This window comes from Microtus ochrogaster, chromosome 5 (genome assembly GCF_000317375.1).
Source record: "Microtus ochrogaster isolate Prairie Vole_2 chromosome 5, MicOch1.0, whole genome shotgun sequence".
In the NCBI taxonomy this organism is placed as follows: Eukaryota; Metazoa; Chordata; class Mammalia; order Rodentia; family Cricetidae; genus Microtus; species Microtus ochrogaster.
The window spans coordinates 61,764,466-61,783,254 of NC_022012.1; the positions used below are offsets into that span (position 1 = coordinate 61,764,466).

General features: G+C 47.6%; 1 protein-coding gene and 1 long non-coding RNA gene across 3 annotated transcripts in view; one reads left to right on the forward strand and one right to left on the reverse strand.

The window, feature by feature from the left end:
- Elovl5 (ELOVL fatty acid elongase 5) overlaps positions 1-16,934 on the reverse strand; it is a 63,156-nt gene extending 46,222 nt beyond the window's left edge. Inside the window, exon 1 of one of the 2 annotated variants that reach the window (XM_005347598.2) lies at positions 16,776-16,934. The gene's annotated coding sequence lies outside the window, so the exon portion shown is untranslated. Of the gene's footprint in view, positions 1-16,728; positions 16,748-16,775 lie in introns of those variants that run through there. The other variant, XM_026779188.1, reaches the window with a different exon arrangement.
- Positions 16,935-17,163: 229 nt separating this feature from the next.
- Positions 17,164-18,071, forward strand: LOC101996850. The gene is made up of 2 exons (XR_258267.1): positions 17,164-17,381; positions 17,847-18,071. It is a non-coding gene; the product is annotated as an uncharacterized LOC101996850 (long non-coding RNA).
- The last annotated feature ends 718 nt before the right edge of the window (positions 18,072-18,789 follow it).

Below are 18,789 nucleotides of genomic sequence, written 5' to 3' on the forward strand. Positions count from 1 at the left end.
AGTTCCAGGACAGGCTCCAAAAGCCACAGAGAAACCCTGTCTTGAAAAACCAAAAAAAAACAAAACAAAAAACAAAAAAACAAAAAAAAAAAACCCAAAAAACAAATAAAAAGGCAGAAATGTACACTTTTAGCACATGAGATACCCAGCTTGGCCCTTTCTGCAAGGACAACACATATTTGGGAAACATTCCTTATTTTTATTAATCCTCTATTCAAAAAAATGAGCGAGCAATCTAACTAGGCATTTCTCAAAAGAAAATGGCAAAGAAACATACGAAAAAGCACCTGGTGTCAACAGGGACACTGAGAAACCACTGCCTGCCAATTAGAACGGCTATGATTAAAAAGACGAAAGAAACACGAGTGGGGAAAGCGGAAAGGGAACACTCTCGGTAGGAATGTAGAAAAGGCTGTCACTACTAGAAAACAGCAAGGAAGAAGTACCTCAAAAAGCTAAACTCAGAACTACCATATGAGCCAGCCAACCCATTCCTGGGCATATCTCCAATGTCTCCAAAGGCAATGAGATAATAAGGCCAAAGGGCTAGGAATTTGCCTGTCATGGAGCATTCAGACTCTGCCTAGGCTACATCCTAAGTGTGTGTGTGTGTGTATGTGTGCACGCGTGCACATGCTCATTCATGACCATGCACTTCATAGCATCTCCCCAGGAAGTCTGTCACACCACACAGAGACAGGCAGATCTGTCTCAAAAATAAAACAAAAATCATTAAAAATAAAAGTAAAAAATTCCTTCAGTTCCTCAGTCACATCAGTCGCCTTTCAAGTCTCAGTGACAACACAGAGCAGGAGACTGTGCAAATGTAACAAACAGAAAAGCCAGCAACTAGAAACTGTAATTCACCGCGCTGGGGCCTGATTCAGCACAGAAGCAGACAGACTAATAATGCAAGAATGACTAGGATCTAGAGACTACACATTGTAGAAAACAAGGGTTAAAAAGCTACGCAAGTGTTTGTAGTGGAGCAAAGGTATTCTCCAATGTCAATAGTAAAAGCCCAAATCAAAGAGAAATAGTGTATTTTTAAGCGATTTCTAGCCAACTTCAAGATCCAAAGATTGTAAAACAAAGATATCCCAGGGGAAGGGATAAATTAAAACAAAAATAAAATGAATTTAAAAAAACAACCTACTACTGCTACAATGATATTATTCTCTCTTTGGCTTTTAGGCAGGGTTTTTCTATGTATCCCTGGCTGACCTCACACTCACAGAGATCTACCTACCTCTGCATCCCGAGTGCTGCGACTAAAAAGTGCACCCCAACACACATCTATCACCACGACCTTAATCTTATTTGCTCCTGTCTTCTCAGATTTTCCCACACTTACCCAACAATGTAGGGGAGGGGGGGGAAGGAAGAGGAGAACAAGGAAGGGGGAGGAGGGAAAGGAGAGGAAGGGGAAGGAAAAACTGGGAGTGGAGGAGAAAGACTTGACACTCTTCCAAACTAAGACTTTGCAAGTGCTATTCCACCTCCCGGGCATGCTCTCCTGACTTGGGAATGTATTCCTTTGCAAGACTGCAGTGTCATGAGAGCAAAACTCTGTGCATCCAAGAGCACACACTCCCCGCTGTGCTGGGCACAGCATATATCCCTTGTGTTGTGAACAAGAGCTCGGAACGGTTACCACCAGGGCACAGCCACAAAACCGACATCTGCGAGCTTCTCAACACAAGGTGTCTTCTCTTGGCTTTCTTAGTTTGCCAAATAGTACAGAGCGATGCCTATTAGCCAGGTACACTATCTAATTAAAGAAAAACAATGATCTGAAGATAGAAGAAAAAGCTTGACTGTTCACAGAGAACAATACAGCAGACGTACTGGCAGTGAAGAGCAGGGCCTCCCTGCATCCTAGCTCAGCCTGGCTGTGCTCAGCCTGTGCTTGCAAGCATGGCTGGGGGGGAGGGAGACTGTCTCATGGGGATACTGATTACTGTAAATGACAGCCCACTGTCTACAACATATAAATCTATTTAAGCAAGTGAAAAGGCAGAAGAGAGAGCAGAAAGTTTGGCTCGTCACCTAAAAATAAACTGGCTCTCATTTCAATCCCGTTTCCCTTCCCGGAGAATAAAACAGAAGTAACGATGATTGCAATTAAAGTGATTTTCACGTGTGGCATATGCAACTACTTTATTAATAACGTCTCCAGATAGGTGGAAAGGCAAGGCGGTGCCAGAGAAAATACGCTCCCATGCCAAAACTCGCTACAGTCGCTCTGGAGCGGCTTCCTCCCCCATTTCTTGGGCAACACTGTAGTTTTAATCGTTACATCAACTTAATCATGAAAAAGAAAGGGATTTAGAAACCAAGAATTTAAAAACAGAAGACGAAATGTGGTAACAAGTAGCATCCACCTCCCTCTGAGCACAAGTCATCAAGCTGTGTAGGGACTCCACTGGTAAGGTTCAATAATGTTGAACCCAGAGGGCAGAGCCTGTGACCTTGAGCTACTAAGAGAGGGAACAACCAAAGCCTGGAGTGGCTTCTGGGAAAATTGGGCAAGCATAAGGAGCACTAAACAGAAGCAGCAAAGAGCCACAGAACTGCCGTTTTTTTATTTTAACTTATTAAGTTGCATTTACTTACTTTCTTACTTAAAAAAAAAAAAATGGGGTACTGTCATCAGAAGTGAGGCCAAGGCGCAGATGTGGCCTGGTATCTAAGCAACACAGGCTTTTGTCTCTGACCCCGGGTGGCCTTGGCTGGACCGAGGCTGCCGCAGCTGCATTTTCAGGCTCAAGATGGCTCCAGGAGAAGGACCAGGGTCTTCCTAAGCCGGGATAAGCACAAAGGCAGGCAGACCAGTTTCCGGGGCCAGAACACAGGCTTAGGCCTTTAGGGAACTGAGAAGGGCAAGCGCAAGTCCAGGAATCGCGGGTGAGAACTTGGAGGTGACCCAGGAGCCTTTGGATAAGGTGAGGGTGTAAGCAGAGAGACAAGGAAAGCATCAGAAACAGAACGTTGTCAGCTCCTTCCACTAGCAAGGACGGGGGTTTTTACATCATTTGAGAGGGATGAGCAAGAAGCTTCACTGACCTGAGTCGGGCTGGGGGTGGGGGTGGGGTTGTCAGGCCAGGCATTAAACCTAGGCATTAGATTTCACAGGCTGCAGTCAAATTCATGCAGCCTGCAAAGTCACTGACTGACTAAAAGGCTCAGAACATCCGTTATTTAGCTTGTCTACAGACAGTATGTTCAGCACAATCAGTAAGCTGTAATCTTATTTGTTCAAGTGATTTCTGGTCACAATGACGGGACAGGCAATTTCTCCCTGGTCAGAGACGGGGCTGGATCTAGATGGGAGCTTCTCAACCTGTGAACAGAGAGGCCCCTTTGGGGGCTGCGTATCAGATATTCTGCCCATCTGATATTTATATTATGATTCACAGCAGCAGCAGAATTACAAAGTAGCACTGAAGGGTCGCAGCACTAGGAAGGCTGAGAACCGCTGATGTAGATGGTGGTGAAGATGCACCTGGCTGGTGAGGTAGAAGAGGAAGTATTTCCCAGAGGTCTGCTGTCATGGCGTGGGGGAAGCCCTGCTCTGGAGGGACCGGAGTTCTGTACCTGTTCAACTAACTCAGGATAACAGGACGCTGAATTGATTGAAGGTGCCTTGTCATGCAAAACAACACTTTGGAGACACTAAGGAGACTGGGGGGGGGGGCACTTCCTGGAGAAAGTGGCAGACTAAGCTAAGAATTTAGGTAGGCTAGACAGCAGAAAGGGGGATCAGGCTGTTTTAAGCATTAGGCTAAAGATATAACCAACAGAGAAAACAGGAAGTGAGAGTCCAGGTTGACCCAAAATCTAAGAGGAGCAATTGTAATGAGTGAGAATCAGGTCAGGAAAGAATGCAGACCTCTGACCCCAGCAGTTGGGAGGCACAGGCAAGGAGATCTCTGTGAGTTCAAGTCCAGCCTGGTCTAGAGTTTTAGGAAAGTCACCGGAGCTATATAGTGAGATCTAGTATGGAGGGAGGGGAAGAGGGAAAGAAAAGGAGGAATGAGGGGGGGAGAGGGAAAAAGGGAGGCAGACTTCCCCCACCCAGCGGTCCTTGAGATAGATGAACCAGTGCACACATTCTCCTAGAGATGACAGACCGGGATCAAGCATTGAAAAACAGGTGAGGACCCAGTGTGGCAGAACCTAACAAAAACTGGAGCTCACAGACCTTCAAGGAATACACGGCTCTGGCCTTCAAGATTCATGGGCAATGAAGAAGCAGACAGACTGACACAGGGGTGAAGTTGTCTCGGGACAGAGTCAAGCTACTAGACACTCAGCGAAACCCAAGCCTGAGCCTCCTGCTTCTATTCCCTAGTGTGGACAATGGCTGGAGCTGCTATAGGACACAGACAACACAGTTTTCTATTCAGTCAGGAGGGCACTGCTGTGTCCCAGGCCCAGGCTTGAGAAAGTCTTCAAATGTATCTGAAAGCAATGACCGCCGAGCTCTGATAAAGATTTCAGCACTACGGCTCTATACTATTCTCACTTTTAGTTTAAGTCTGGCCCAAATTTTGAGCTTTGATTTTAATAGAGAATAAATAAAATGTTCAAATTTATTAAAAAAAAGGGGGGGCTATAATGTAAATTATAACAAAAATAAATGAGACTAAGCACTAGGAAGAAGGGGGAGAGGTGGTTAGCACATATACAATCATCCATCACAGCAAGCAATTGCTCCTTCTATAAATAACGTTTAGGGTGGAACTGTACGTTCCAAAACAACGGTAACAGCCACACACATCTCAGGCTAACCACATCTCTTTACTGTACTCGGGCCACGATGGGTGACCACCTTACACAAGAGGCCACACACTGAGTACTGGAGTCATGAGAAAGTCAGTAACAGTAAAAGGCTTCCGAATACACAGGGACCAAAAACTAATTCCATATCAAATGTGTAATGAGTCCAAGGTGCTTCTGCCTGGGCCCCTGCCCCTTTGCTCCAGGACCCTTGCCTGCAGCCTTGGTTCCGAACACACACATGAAGGCTGCACGGCCCACATCACTGTGTGCCTTACAACCGCATCCGACGCCGCCTGAAAGCCCTCGGAGCAAGACTACGGCCCATGACAAACTGTAATTCTGCGGTACATTCGGGAAACGTAACAGTTTACTCGGGGAAAACAAAGACGTGTAATATTTCTCCAGGTTCACCCCTCAGCCTGGAAATCCTGGTATGTCTTTGGAGTCTATGGCTTTCGTACACTCGACTGTAAAAACTGCTGCTGAAGCCACTGACGCGGATTTCACTAAAACCAAAAATTGCTGAATGAATTTTGGCTTGGGATTAGGACAGATTTCCAACAATTTCCAAAGGGGTCCTAAATTAACTTCTGCCGTGTTGTATGGCATATTTATGCAAAGCAGAATTCTCAGCACTGATGACGACGCAACGAAATCCATCAACTCCGAAGAACACTGCAGTTGCTCTACAGCTAGTGCTGTTAGGGCGCATCCTGGTTTCCAAGGGCACCCACACTTCCTGGTAGTACCCAGTATCACTACAACAGCACAGAACTGAGGGCACAGTCTCCCACGCTGCTCTCCACAGTAGAGTAGACCATCTATAAGGAAGCCCCCCCCCCCCGCACAATAGGTCGTCCACACAGGAAGCCCCCCCCCACAGTAGGCTGTCCACACAGGAAGCCCCCACACACACACACAGTAGGCTGTCCACACAGGAAGCCCCCCCCACACACACAGTAGGCTGTCCACACAGGAAGCCCCCCCCCACACACAGTAGGCTGTCCACACAGGAAGCCCCCCCACAGTAGGCTGTCCACACAGGAAGCCCCCCCACAGTAGGCTGTCCACACAGGAAGCCCCCCCACAGTAGGCTGTCCACACAGGAAGCCCCGCCACACACACACAGTAGGCCCTCATCACTTTTAAGATTCGGTTGAAAAGCTACGCACCTCCTAAGTCTAACTCTCCATACCAGAAACGAAATCTGCTTCTTCAAAATCCCAGAGAAGCTGCAAGTGGTAGATTCCTCCTGCAGATCCTAGGCAGAGGCAGGGAGATGTAGTTCCAGGCCAGTCAGGGCTACACAGAGACCCAATTTCAAAACTATCAACTGAGGGTCAGAGAATAGCTCAACGAGTAAAGTGGCAACCTGAGAAAAACCTCGGAACGCCCCCCTCTCTCCCTGCCCTCTCTCATTCCCTCCTTCTCCCTCCCTCTCTCCAAATGTAAAGTCTAGGACCCTGCTATAGCAGCTGGGATCACTTCTGGCTGACTAGGATTAAAGCGGCCCTCACCCCTCATCGGGGAAGTCTCTCTTTGTATAATGGATGGAGGTTAAATACAGAGCCACACTGATCAAAGTACAAAGAGTAGCTGACAATGCTGTGCTCAGCCCTGAACAGGACCTCTAAATCACCTCTCCCTCAGAGGCTCCAGGAAAGGCACAGGTCAGAGGTTGGATGGCCATAAAGCAGGGCCTTCTGGACATAAGGACTTTGTGCTCGCGAAATCACACAGCTGTGGCGGCCTGAAGGTGATCCAGTCATCCAACATCCCAGCATGAGTGTGTGTGTGGTGGGGGGACCACGAAACCCCACCCCTAGCTGAGAGATCCTGTAGCTGATAGCTGGGAAGGGAAAGTCGGTTCTTTCTCAGAGATGAGGCCCTGGCAGGGGCCCAGGCTCCAGGGGATGACCCTACACGCATGTGTATACTGTGAGCACTAAGTGGACTTGGGGGTGTCGTGAGGGTGACCTGGGAAGAGGTGGAGGTACGATTAAAACATACTGTACATACGGGTGAAATTTTCGAAGATTAAAAATAAGATGAAAATACCAGTGTCCACAATGCCCTATTCTCCCAAATCAGCACATCAGATAGGAGACATGAAAAGGCTTTGGAGAAAGTTTCCCGTACTGCTCTATTTTAATTTCTGTGAAAACTCCAGGAAGCCTGGCAAACTATAACAGACCAGATTGTTTCTAAATTCTTCCCTGGCCCCTAAATTCTATAGATTGTTAAGACTTTATCTACTTCCACCAAGCCACTGGCTACCTGAAGCTATCTCCCCAGGACTCACGCAACCCCCTTCAAATGCAGCTGTTCTACCCTCAAGTCTGGCAATATCATTCTCTTCTCAAAACCAGTGGAAATCTCGGTAGAAAAATGTTCAGACTCCTCAGGGTAGCCCTCGGGCCCACCGTGCCGGTTTCCTGATCCATGGCTGGCTTTCCTGACTCTCATTCCTCACACGCCTCTCCATCTCCAAACAGCTGCCTATTTCCACTGACTCCGGTGTCATCCTGGCTTTCCAATCTGATGAAAGCATCCCTGACGGTCCCCTGGCACTCTACAGCATCCTACCTCGGGCCTCACGACTATCTGTGCATTCTGTCACTGTCCTCCATCAGACCTGGCCTAGAATCCACTACACAGACCAGGCTGGCCTCAAACTCAAGTGATCCACCAGCCTCTACCTCCCAGTGCGGGGTGTAGAAATATACACTGTCACACCCTGCTTGGACCCACGATCCTCCGATGGTAGAGCCACGCTGTGATGAGTGGCTGTGCACGATCAATGAATTCGTTAGCCTTATCACCACTTAACCACTTCGGTCCACCCTTACCCTGGGCACAGTGCCAACTGAAATAAGGTTAAAAAGATTGGCAAGCCCACTATTATTTTAACAATGGGTATCTTCAGTACTTAGATACCAGAGTTGACTTTATTCCTTCTTTGGGAACAGTGCCACCAGTCCGTTCTATGGCAGGCACATTCAGCCTTGAAGCAGACAATGGAGTATGCAAATCAACAGCACCTTTAAAATAGCTCCTGGTCCTAAGCAGGTGGGATGAATGTCTGGCGGTTTGGTGCGTTCGCTCTGAGAGCTGTTGCTAGTCCACCCTCTCGGCCTGGAGACGTGCCCCAGTTCCCCGATCAGGAGGGCTTCTCAACTGTGAAGCATCCTGCAGCCCAGTGTTCTCAGGGATCCCATCAGCTTCACATGGCCTTGGACAGGGTCAAGCACACACCTGAAGGACACTTTGGAGAAGCGTTTATGCAAAGATTGTCCAGCTACCTGCAAGACTCCCAGAAAGCCCACTGGTACTGAAAACCCAGAGGAAGCCTCGCCAGGCAGATTCTGAGCAACTGTGAGAAGAAAAAAAATACCGGGCATTCTCATTTTAAGAGAAGACTGAGACACACAGAAGTGAAATGTTGGGCCAAACAGCCAAGAAAAGGTCAGAATACACAATTAAGCCAGAAAGATCAAAGAGGTCATGCCCTATAAAAACAAGGCTTTTCTGTTATCATTTTCCTTTGCTTTACAAATAGCGGGAATAGATACTGATAGAAACGAGAAAGTCATCCACATAAAACATGAAACAGAGACAGGAGCAAGTGAACAGAAAGCTGTAAGGAACCAGATTGCGAGATACATGCAGGCATGGTCAAACAACGGGCCTGAGGAGCCTCCTGACAGACTGAAACGATGTGTCAGAAAGCCGCTTTGGCATCAGAACACAAGGGGGACAGAAAGGAGGCAGAGAGGAACTGCAATCACCTCAGAACAAAATGTGCTGAGAAAGCCCAGGCAGCTGACAGAAACAGGACAGGCTTGAGCAGACCAACCCAGTGACTGATAGCGGTAGGTGGGGTGAGGGTGGCTGATGGGAGGGTGGCTTCTAGCTTAATGGCTTAGGCAACCAGGTATAGGCTGATGCTCCCCCCGCCACCGCACTGTATGGGTATAGGCTGATGCTTCCCCCCCCCACCGCACTGTACGGGTATAGGCTGATGCTCCCCCCACACTGTATGGGTATAGGCTGATGCCCTCCCCCCACCGCACTGTACGGGTATAGGCTGATGCTCCCCCACCGCACTATACGGGTATAGGCTGATGCCCCCCCCCCCGCACTGTACAATAGCAGAATTTGTAGGGACAGACACACAGACTTAGATAAGCCAAGTTAGGGGACGGGAGTGCAGGAGAAAGAGCTGGACGCGGAATACATAGCTGAAAGGGACCATCAGTAAGCAGAGCATTGAAACCCCACCAACGGATCAGCAGTGAGCTATGGGAATGGCTACAAATGTCTATTATCTCAAGCTTAAGATTCTGGAGCCCCTGGAGACTGCATCAGCCCCATTTCTCAAAACCATGTAAAGTTCCGTTTCTGTTCCACGGCTCAATGCAAAGCAAGTAGGTAGGCTAGGGCACACCCACACTGGAAATATCAACACCTGGGAAGGAGAAGCAGAATAAAAGACCTTGTCACCAACTGGAGTTACACAACGAGTTCCAGACCAGCTTGGGCTCTGTCTCAAAAACAAACACAACAGCCCCTACCCTAGATAGAGGGTGTAGCTCAGTGGTAGAGTGCTTACACACATGATCTAGGTCCTGGATTCAATTCTAGTTCCAGTAAAAGGGAAGAGAAGGGAAGAGAGGGCGGGCGGGCAAAGGAAGGCGTCCGTGTTCTCCAGCCACGGCCAATCTCTCCTTTGGGGTCACTAAGCTCATTCCAAACTCCACTATTTCTTGTTTTGAAAATGAACCCAAGCCGGGCGGTGGTGGCGCACGCCTTTAATCCCAGCACTCGGGAGGCAGAGGCAGGCGGATCTCTGTGAGTTCGAGACCAGCCTGGTCTACAGAGCTAGTTCCAGGACAGGCTCCAAAGCCACAGAGAAACCCTGTCTCGAAAAACCAAAAAAAAAAAAAAAGAAAGAAAAAAGAAAATGAACCCACCACAGTACTGGTTACATTTCTAGAGACATGGAGGTCCTGGTACATCTGAAGAGCCTCCTTGGAGGTGATCCCACCCATTCAGAGCAACTACCTTCTTGTATGAAGAGCACTTGTACAACAGCCAAGACAGTCCACTGACAGCAAGATAATGCCACTCGCCTCCTCTCAATAGCTGCCTTACAGGCTGGGCTCGGACTGGGCTCCACCTCAGCAGAGCCAATGACACTGGAAACCGCTACATGAACAGGCTGCAGCAGCAAAGAGCTGGGAGACCAATTTCCAAGAGGCTTTTAAGCAATATTTCCTTCTCCGGGTAGCTACTTCAAATTCCTATCTGATTGCCATCTCATGGTTGATGTGATTACTTGAATATTCAAAATAAATTCTAATGTTCTCCAGGCTAATTCGTACAGAGTGCACAAAGGCTGCATTAGCGCCCAAGTTAAAATTAAGAGAGGAGGGCTGTAACAGAGCTCTCCAGCCCCCCCCCCCCCCCCCCGAGAATGACTAAAGAGGTTCGGTTCAGGCCTGTGCATCTCAAGGCATGAGATATGAAAACACATCTCTTTGTTAAAATTCAACTAAACCTCTATCTCATAACCATTATTTGATGTGGAGGTAATGCAGTATGGCCACAAACGAAAACTGCAGGGTATTTTTCAAAGCATGCTGTGATGTGATATTAAAAAAAAATAGTATTTATGTCTTGGTCTCTTCTGCAGATGCGGCCAAGGTCACGATGGTTTTATTATCCGATTCCTTGCTAATATATAAGCCATCATATGACCTGTGATTTTATTTTAGGAACAATGGCACTTCCAAGTCATCACAGTTCTGTCAGACAAAATCAGTGACTCAACGCTCACCTAGAAAAAGGACTCAGTGCTGAGAAGCCGGAGGGATCCCAAGAGACCTGAAGGAGAAAGGTGCTTACCGCTGCAACAAGGGCTCAGCACAGCGGTCCTCATGATGCTGGTAGCAGAATGACCTAGTGTTCTCAAAACGCTCATGACTTCCACAGCCGCTCACAGAGCACCAAGAGGACGTTCCCTGGGGACTCTGGGTGCCTTTCCTACCCAGAGTGGCACACACCTCTCAGGTCTTACACCTTGTAAAGGAAACCTAATGGGGCCAAGGCCACATCAGGACATGGAGGCTGGGTTCCCTAGGCCAGACGGCAGGAGATTAGGCGTCTCCACACAGGTTCCTTACACCAGTAGAGCTCTGGGTCTGCGCCCCTTGTTCTCTTTTTCTCTTTTCCCCTTAGTAACAAGACCAGGGCCTTGGGCACACTTAAGCAAGCGCTCGGCCACTTCTCCAGCGCTGCCCTCTGATTTCACAAGGAGGAGCCCTCAGATTGGAAAATCTAAAAAAGAAGGAAGGGGACACATGAAAAGGCCACCACCCTCTTTAAGCCCTGACCGCAAGTGTTGGTATTCCCTGTCTTCTAAAACTCTGCTTAGCAACTGTCAACAAAAGCTCTATGCTGTCACCAACCTCCCGGAATGTGGTGAGTATGACCTCCACTTGCCTTCTGAAGCAGAGCTGCCCATCCAAGTGACTGGGTCTCAGAGGCCAGAGCCCTGCAAAGGCCTTGGGGACTCTGCAGCACCCTTCTGGACTTGAGACCTCGCTCGATGAGCTCCGGAGCTATAAAGCTGTAAAGAGCGAAGGAACATTCCTGAACCTGACTTCTCGTCTGTTGGGCTCAGGTTCTTACCTTATAAGGTTCAATGAGCTGGAAAGGAGTTCAGTGGCTCATGGTAAAATAAATAGATAAATAAAAACAGTACCATTTAGCACACACCAATCAGGGTATTCCCTTGTCAAGCTATGGCACAACTGATTCTACCGCAGGACATCTGCCACACTGGCTCTTCTAACCTGGTGCTATTATAAACAGTGTGTTGGGTAGTATCCTGTACAGAGGAAATTCTTACTGCCCTTACCAGTCAATACCCTACTTAACTTTCACACATAATACTGATGGTTCCAATGCCATTCAAAGTGGGTGCAGCTATTATCCAAGCTCTCTATGCAAGCTGGGATCTTGGGAAGGTGGAGTAACTTAACTGCCACAACCCACACTTCGGTAAGTGTGGAACCCTATATAGGTGTGTGGCTTGCTCACTCAGAAGCCGCTGACTCTAAAATAATCCCGACAGCCTTCCTTACTTAGATGCAGACGATATGTACCTCAGATCATAACGCCAATATTCCTAACATCAAAGTCAGAGGCAAATGCTCTTTTTCGAGTGGGCTAATCACCTAACCAGGAGCCGACTGAGGTGTCAGCAACCTCTGTTAATATTAATTTGCTTCTTCTCCAAAGGAGCAGGTGTGCCTTGAACACTAGCCCTGGGGACACACCGTACTGCTGAAATCCCAGAGAAACAAATGAGCAATTACTGAATTTGGTACCCTGAGAATATCCTTTAAGGAAGGAGAATTCATCACAATCACTTTGTCACGGCCGTTACTGTGCCAAGACAAGGGGGGAAGAGCACTCTTGGCTCCAGACACTCGAAGCACATCCCCGGTGTTCCCCAGCATGGGTCCAATGAAGGCTGCTCCAAATGGTTTCCTAAAGTTAGTACCAAAAAGTAAGTGTTAGCCAGGGGAAAAGAAAGGGCGACGGTGGCAATCAACCATAAAAAAACACACCTAGCATGTGTGGGGACATCTAGTCTCATATAGTAACTAAGAATATACTTAAAAATCCCGAGTATTTTTCCCAAAAAAAAAAAAAAAATGGTTATTCTAGTTAGAAAAGGCATGACAGAACCAGCATTGAAAATCTTACAACAAAAATAACAAGCTATGTCCTGAACCTCAAACAATGTGAGACGGTAAGTCCAAAGCATTAATGTCTAACTCCCAACAAGGAGCACTAGGGTTTCCTTTACTTCCTGAATACAATCACAACTCAATACCAAACACAATAGGTGGAGAAGGAAGGGGCAGGAAGGACGTGAATTGTGCATGGGCTTGTGGACGCCAGAGATACCATTATTCCTCAGGTGCCCTCCTTTGGGTGTGGGGGGCACAACAGGGTCTCTCATTGGTCTGTAACTTTCCAAGGTGTCAAGGCTGGATGGTCAGGAGCTCTAGGGACCTGCCAACCAATGTCTCCCAGTGCTATGAGTAAAAATGGGTGCCATCACTCCCCCTTCTCCACGCGCATCCCGAGTCATGGGTTCTGAGTATTTAACTCAGTTCCTCAGGCTTGCAAGGGGAAGCCATCTCCCTAACCAGGAACTCACCAAATAGGACTGTTTTAAAGCCAGGGCCCACACAATGCTTAAAATAGACGGCTATATGTCAACTAAAAAGGTCCCCGTGGGGAAAACATGCCAATGGGAACCACAAGCTTGGTGAGAGTAACATTTATGGTTGCAATCAGGGACTGGGAGAGAGGGTCCTATCACAGAAACTCAACATTTGGTCAGATGTGTTTCCTTAACAGTTTGCTTCACTAGGCTGAACTCTCTGCGAGAGTAAGGATTCAAGCTCCAGAAGTCAAAACCAGCCAACAGCAATCTGCTTCCACTACTGCAATTTGACCACCCGTTGCAATGCCTTCCTCAGACCTAAAATAGCTCAATTTTCACTCTCCGCGGTCAAAGAAAGGGTTTATTCTTGGCAAAAAAATGAAATTAAGAAGTGTTCACTTTTTCCTTTCATTTTTAAAGGAAGAGAGAGAGATCAATGCTCAGAGCTAATCTCTCATGTTTTGGTGGTATGTGAAGATGAGGGACCATGCAGTCAGTTCAACACACCAATGCCCTAACACTTGTGCCTTTTCACACTTTAACACTAGTTAGCACGCACATGTGTGCTTTACTCAACCCTGCATGCTGAGTCTGTGTCTTTATAGTCTGTCACATGTGCTATAATGTGGGGTAAGGCAGACTGTTACCTCTCCACATTCATCCCGACCCTCCATCCCTGCCCACACCTGCCCACCCGTCCTAACATGTTGATAAGATTCCTATTTCTTAAGCACAGCACTCAATGTACTCCTTCTAGTTAAAAAACAAAACAAAACAAAACAAAACAAAAAAACAAACCTTGTAGCATTCTGTTACTGACTATCACAGGAGAAAAAAGCAGGATCCAGCAGAAGAAACATCTAGGATGCATGAGTTGTGACCTTGAACAAGAACTGAGCATCTTTCTTTAAAAAAAAAAAAAAAAAGTTTATGTGCACTGGTGTTTTGTTTGCATGAGGGTGTCCAGTACCCTGAAACTGGAGTTACAGACAATTGTGAGCTGCAAGTGGGTACTGGGAATTGAACCCAGGTCCTCTGAAAGAACAGTCAGTGCTCTTAATCACTGAGCCATCTCACTAGTCCCAAGCATCTTATTACTAAGTGAGAATGCTCTGGTATCAAGTAATAAGGCCTGAGGACTGCTCTCAAGAAGTGATCTAACAGTCTGACACAACTCAAAAACTAATTTATTTATTATTAAAGCAAGACTAACGTTATACTGCTGCGTCTCTAGCAGCTTCGATCACCTGCACTTCCTTCTTGCCCAATGACCTCACACTTGTTCACGCTCCAAACTTCCTCGAACGTATTTTCGACACACTGGTGTGAACGCGAGCACTCCCAAAAGGTAGCCAGTTAGGTGAGGCAAGAGTTGGGATGGACACCAGGTTATCAGATTCTTCTCAGTTATTGCTTAAACTGGCCAAGGCTTAAGTAAGCACCTCAAGGGTGAATCATGACAGTTGCTGGTAGTCAGCTTGCAAAATGAGCCCAGGGACAAAACCTGTCTCAGAGGAGTAGTGAAGGGGGACAAAGGTCTTGCTTTCAAGGCCTTCACAGGCACAGTGTGAGGTTGCGCTTATCTGAACTGGGTTTTGCTTCCTGCACCAAAAGCATCCTGACCAATTCAGCATCGCTAGAAACTGCAGTAACTGACAGACAGTTGTGCCGTGAAGCATACAGACGCATGCCCCAGAAATCTACCTCTGACTCCCTCTTGGTGCAGTGTATAAAATAAGTGTGTACAAAAAGGCTCAAAATGTAAGCCAAGTCAAGGAGTGCTTTGGAAATCCATTCTCTTACCATTAGTCCATAAAACAGGGTTGATGGGAGTAGCTCAGAAGCAAGGTTCGTTGAGCATGTGTGAAATTCTGGGTTCAATTTTCAGCATCAAGAAAGGCAGGGAAAGAGGCAAGGGGGAAGGGCAGACGAGTGAACTGTCCCTGCAAGGGAATGCATGCAGCGGGAAAGACAGACAACCACAGGGAAGTGGTCTAGGTTATCATGTGTTGGCAGGACAAAGCAGAATCACACATGTATGGGGAAGGCTAGTGAATGGCAGAGAGAAAGGCAAGACATGTGCTCTACAGTTCCTGGAAGACAAGGGAAGCAATTTTGCCTTGATTTGTGTATAAACTTCACGTTGGAAATAAAACATTCTCAACCTCTAAAAGCAGCACAAGCAGTAATTATGGCTAAAGCAGAGGAGGAAGTACTGGGGGAAAAGGCTTCTGCAAACAACAGACATCCAAGGGCTAAGGTCCACGCCAAGAGAAACACTGTTAATCCTAGGAAAGTAAAAGGAAACATTTATCAAACCACTAGCAGACCCCAAGTTTGGTTCTTTCATTTATAGTCTCTAGAAACCACCTAATAAATTAGCAACATGGAACCCGGTTTACTGACAAGAAAACTAAGTCAAGCAAGTACAGTGTTTGAACTTACTAGATACCTATTTTGAAAAAAAAAAATCCGACAACCATGCTTCCTTCGTTTTTCTTTCAAGTTTATCCTACATCCTGTGAAAGTGTCTAACCTTTTGTCTTCAGTTTGAAAGTTAAAGATGAAGAGAAAATGCAAAATGAGACGGTGTGTAGAAAAAGTTCCCGGCAGGGATGTTATCATCGGGAGAAAACCTCCTAAGGGAAAAAAAGCAGCATTTCTTTCAAGGTCGCAGGCAAGCACCTGGGCTGACTAGATAACGATCCACCAGTGCCCAACTGTAGACGGAAATCTCAGGTCTGCATTCGCCTGATGCAAAGCCAGCTGCAGCTAAAGATTCTGACCCAAATGCTGTGGCCTGAGTCTTGCATGCAACAGAAGTACAAACCAACAGGTTGGAACTGCCAAGCGGTTAGAGGAACCAATTACAAAACCAACAGGCAGCACTGGCCCTCCCGTACAACAGTATGAAGCACTTCCTGCCACCGGCCCTGACATTAAAAAACAGAAAGAGTAGGAGCTGGGGAGAGGCCGCCTATTCTCCACAATTTCTTATCAGACACCTCTCGTGTGTCCAGCTAATGAGTCACGCATTGTGTTCTTTCAATCGCCCCCTTATGAAAATTCGGCCAATGCATCCTTCAAATTTGCAATCAAGGAGCCTAGAGATGAGCATAACTCATAATCTTGAGCAGGGACGCTACCAAGTTCAAAGGCGCTGAAGGGCTACAAGATCATTAAAAAGGAACAACTCTCCATCTGGGCGTTACTATCTTCACCCCAAAGATAGGGGAAGGGGAAGCCTTGCTGGCAAGGAACAATTAAGGACACTTTCCCTAAAACTCCAAGAAGTGCTCTCTATGGATCTGCAGACTCCAGGCCTGCAGCTGCAGCGCCTGGATCCCCACCCTCGTGGGGCAAGCAGGACTGCTAATACCAGACAGAGTGGTCTCGGGCTAGTGAGCGTCCCTGGCAGCGGCAAAGGGGGTGGGGGGAGCAGGGAAAGGCCAGCGCGCGGCCCCGACGCCCGGTGCCGCCCGGACCCGTGCGGGCTCCTGTGTTGCTGCCTGGAGAAAGCTCTGCGGAAGATCCTAGCGCGCCGCCATCCCTCCCTGTGATCTCGGCGCCTGTCAGCGCGCCAAAGTGGCTGCCACCCACGAACAGGTGCGAGTGCATCCCGGCAGAGCCCCACTCGGCCCCGGTGCCTACCGTCCCCACCACCACCACCCCACCCCGCCTGCCTGCCCAGCTCGGACCTCACGGCGCCAGCAACCCGGCCGCGCCCCGGTGCCACGGCACCCACCAAGTTCCTGGAGGTGGCTCACTTCTCGGTCTGAGCGGCGGCTGGCAGCACCAGGCGATAGCAGGACCGCGCGAGCAGGAGGATGTGCAAGCGGACGCGGGAAGAGCAGCGAGCTGCAGCCGCGAGCAAGAGGAAGGCGCCCGGCAGCTTCAACCCCGGCGTGGGCTGACCGTGACGTCACAATGGCGCGGCCAGCCAATCCGGGCCCGGAGGCTGGATCAAGCGCTATGATGTCATGCGTCCTTGGAGCCAATCCCGAAGCGGTAGAACTTTCGTGATTGTAAATTCCAGTCTCCGAGGCGGTGAGCAGCGGAGGCCAGGGTTGGTCCCCTGTGGTTCACGTGTCTCAGGGCAGTTTTCTGGCTTCTTCCTAATAAGCCTGCGTGGGACGCAGAGTCTGCGCAATAGTCATAGTGAAGTTCTAGATGCCCAGGGCTCTTTCCAGCATCCGAGGGCAAGGCTGGCGCGGTGTTTTTTGGCAGGTGCCCACCTACCTAACGGACTACCTAACGGGCCACGATTCTGAAAGGGACCCAGTTCACGATTTGGGGTTGCGGTTAAACAAGATGAAAAAGAAGAAAAAAAATCACTCGGAGCTTTGTAACGGTAATTCTTGAATAGATTGATCACATTATTGGGAAATTATGTTAGTCTTGTAATGGAAAAGTTGGTAATGTCTTTCAACTGGGCAATTTAAACACTTAAAATGTTTTTCAGGCACAAAAGCTGAAGTCTTTCTGGTTTTCGCTGCTGTTTGATAATTCAGGGCCTTCGTCCAAATATCATACAGCTTCTCCCATTTCAAGCACTAGAAATTTAATGTGTGTGTGTGTGTGTGTGTGTGTGTGTGTGTGCGCGCGCTTTAGTTCAGGGCCCCACACCCATTGGCATAACACATCCAGCCGTTCAACGTAGGCACTTTCTTTTAGAGGGTAATGTTTATCATGTACCAACAATGTTCCAGGACCCAAATCTTTGTGATAGGCATACAGATAACCAAACTGTATATACATTAGATAATTTAAGCATACACAAATTGTGGTAACAGTTAGTTGCCATTCGCTTCTACAGAGACTAGGGACTGCCTTCCCTGCAGCTGTACAGAGTGTTAACCTATCCATAAAGTGGGTGTCTACATACACGAAGCTTTGCTGTGCAAGTGGCATGTGAAGACAGACTTTGATGGCACAGGAGTAAATCTCCTTGACTAGCCGGAGAGCTGACTAACTTCTCTGTCCCTACATCTTCTGTCCCTTTGGGGTTTTAAGTTTTCAAATTGAAATTAAAATTCCATCTCAAATTGTATACCATGCTCAAATGTTTGTATCGTCTCCACCAATAAAATGTTGTAAGCCCACATAGCCAAATAATTACTAACAAACAAGAAGGAAATGCTTCTGTCTTAGAGTGTCTATCACTGTGAAGAGACACCATGGCCATGCAACTCTTATTGAATTGGGGTGACTCGCTTACAGTTTCAGAGGTTCAGTCCATTATCATTACGACGGGACATGGTGGCCTGCAGGCACATGTGGTGCTGGAGAAGTGGCTGAGTCCTGCTTCTTGCAGGCAATAGGAAATGGTCTGTGACACCGAGTGAAGTTTGAACATGAGACCTCAAAGCGGGCCCCCACAGTGACACACTTCCTCCAACAAGGGCACACTGACTTCAACAAAGCCACACCTCCTAATAGTGCCACCACCACATCAAACACTGAATAATGCTTTCTTACTTTAAAATAAAAATGAAGGGGGGCTGGAAAGATGGCTCAGTGGTTAAGAGCACTGGCTGCTCTTCCAGAGGTCCTGAGTTCAATTCCCAGCAACCACATGGTGGCTCACAGCCATCTGTAATAACATCTAGTGCTTTCTTCTGGCCTGCAGGAATACATGCAGGTAGAACACTATATACATAATAAATAAATGAATTTAAAAAAAAGATTCTGTCTTTTTAAAAAGGAAAATAAAATTAAAAAAAATAAAAATGAAGTTATGTTTTCTTTCCCTCATTTAA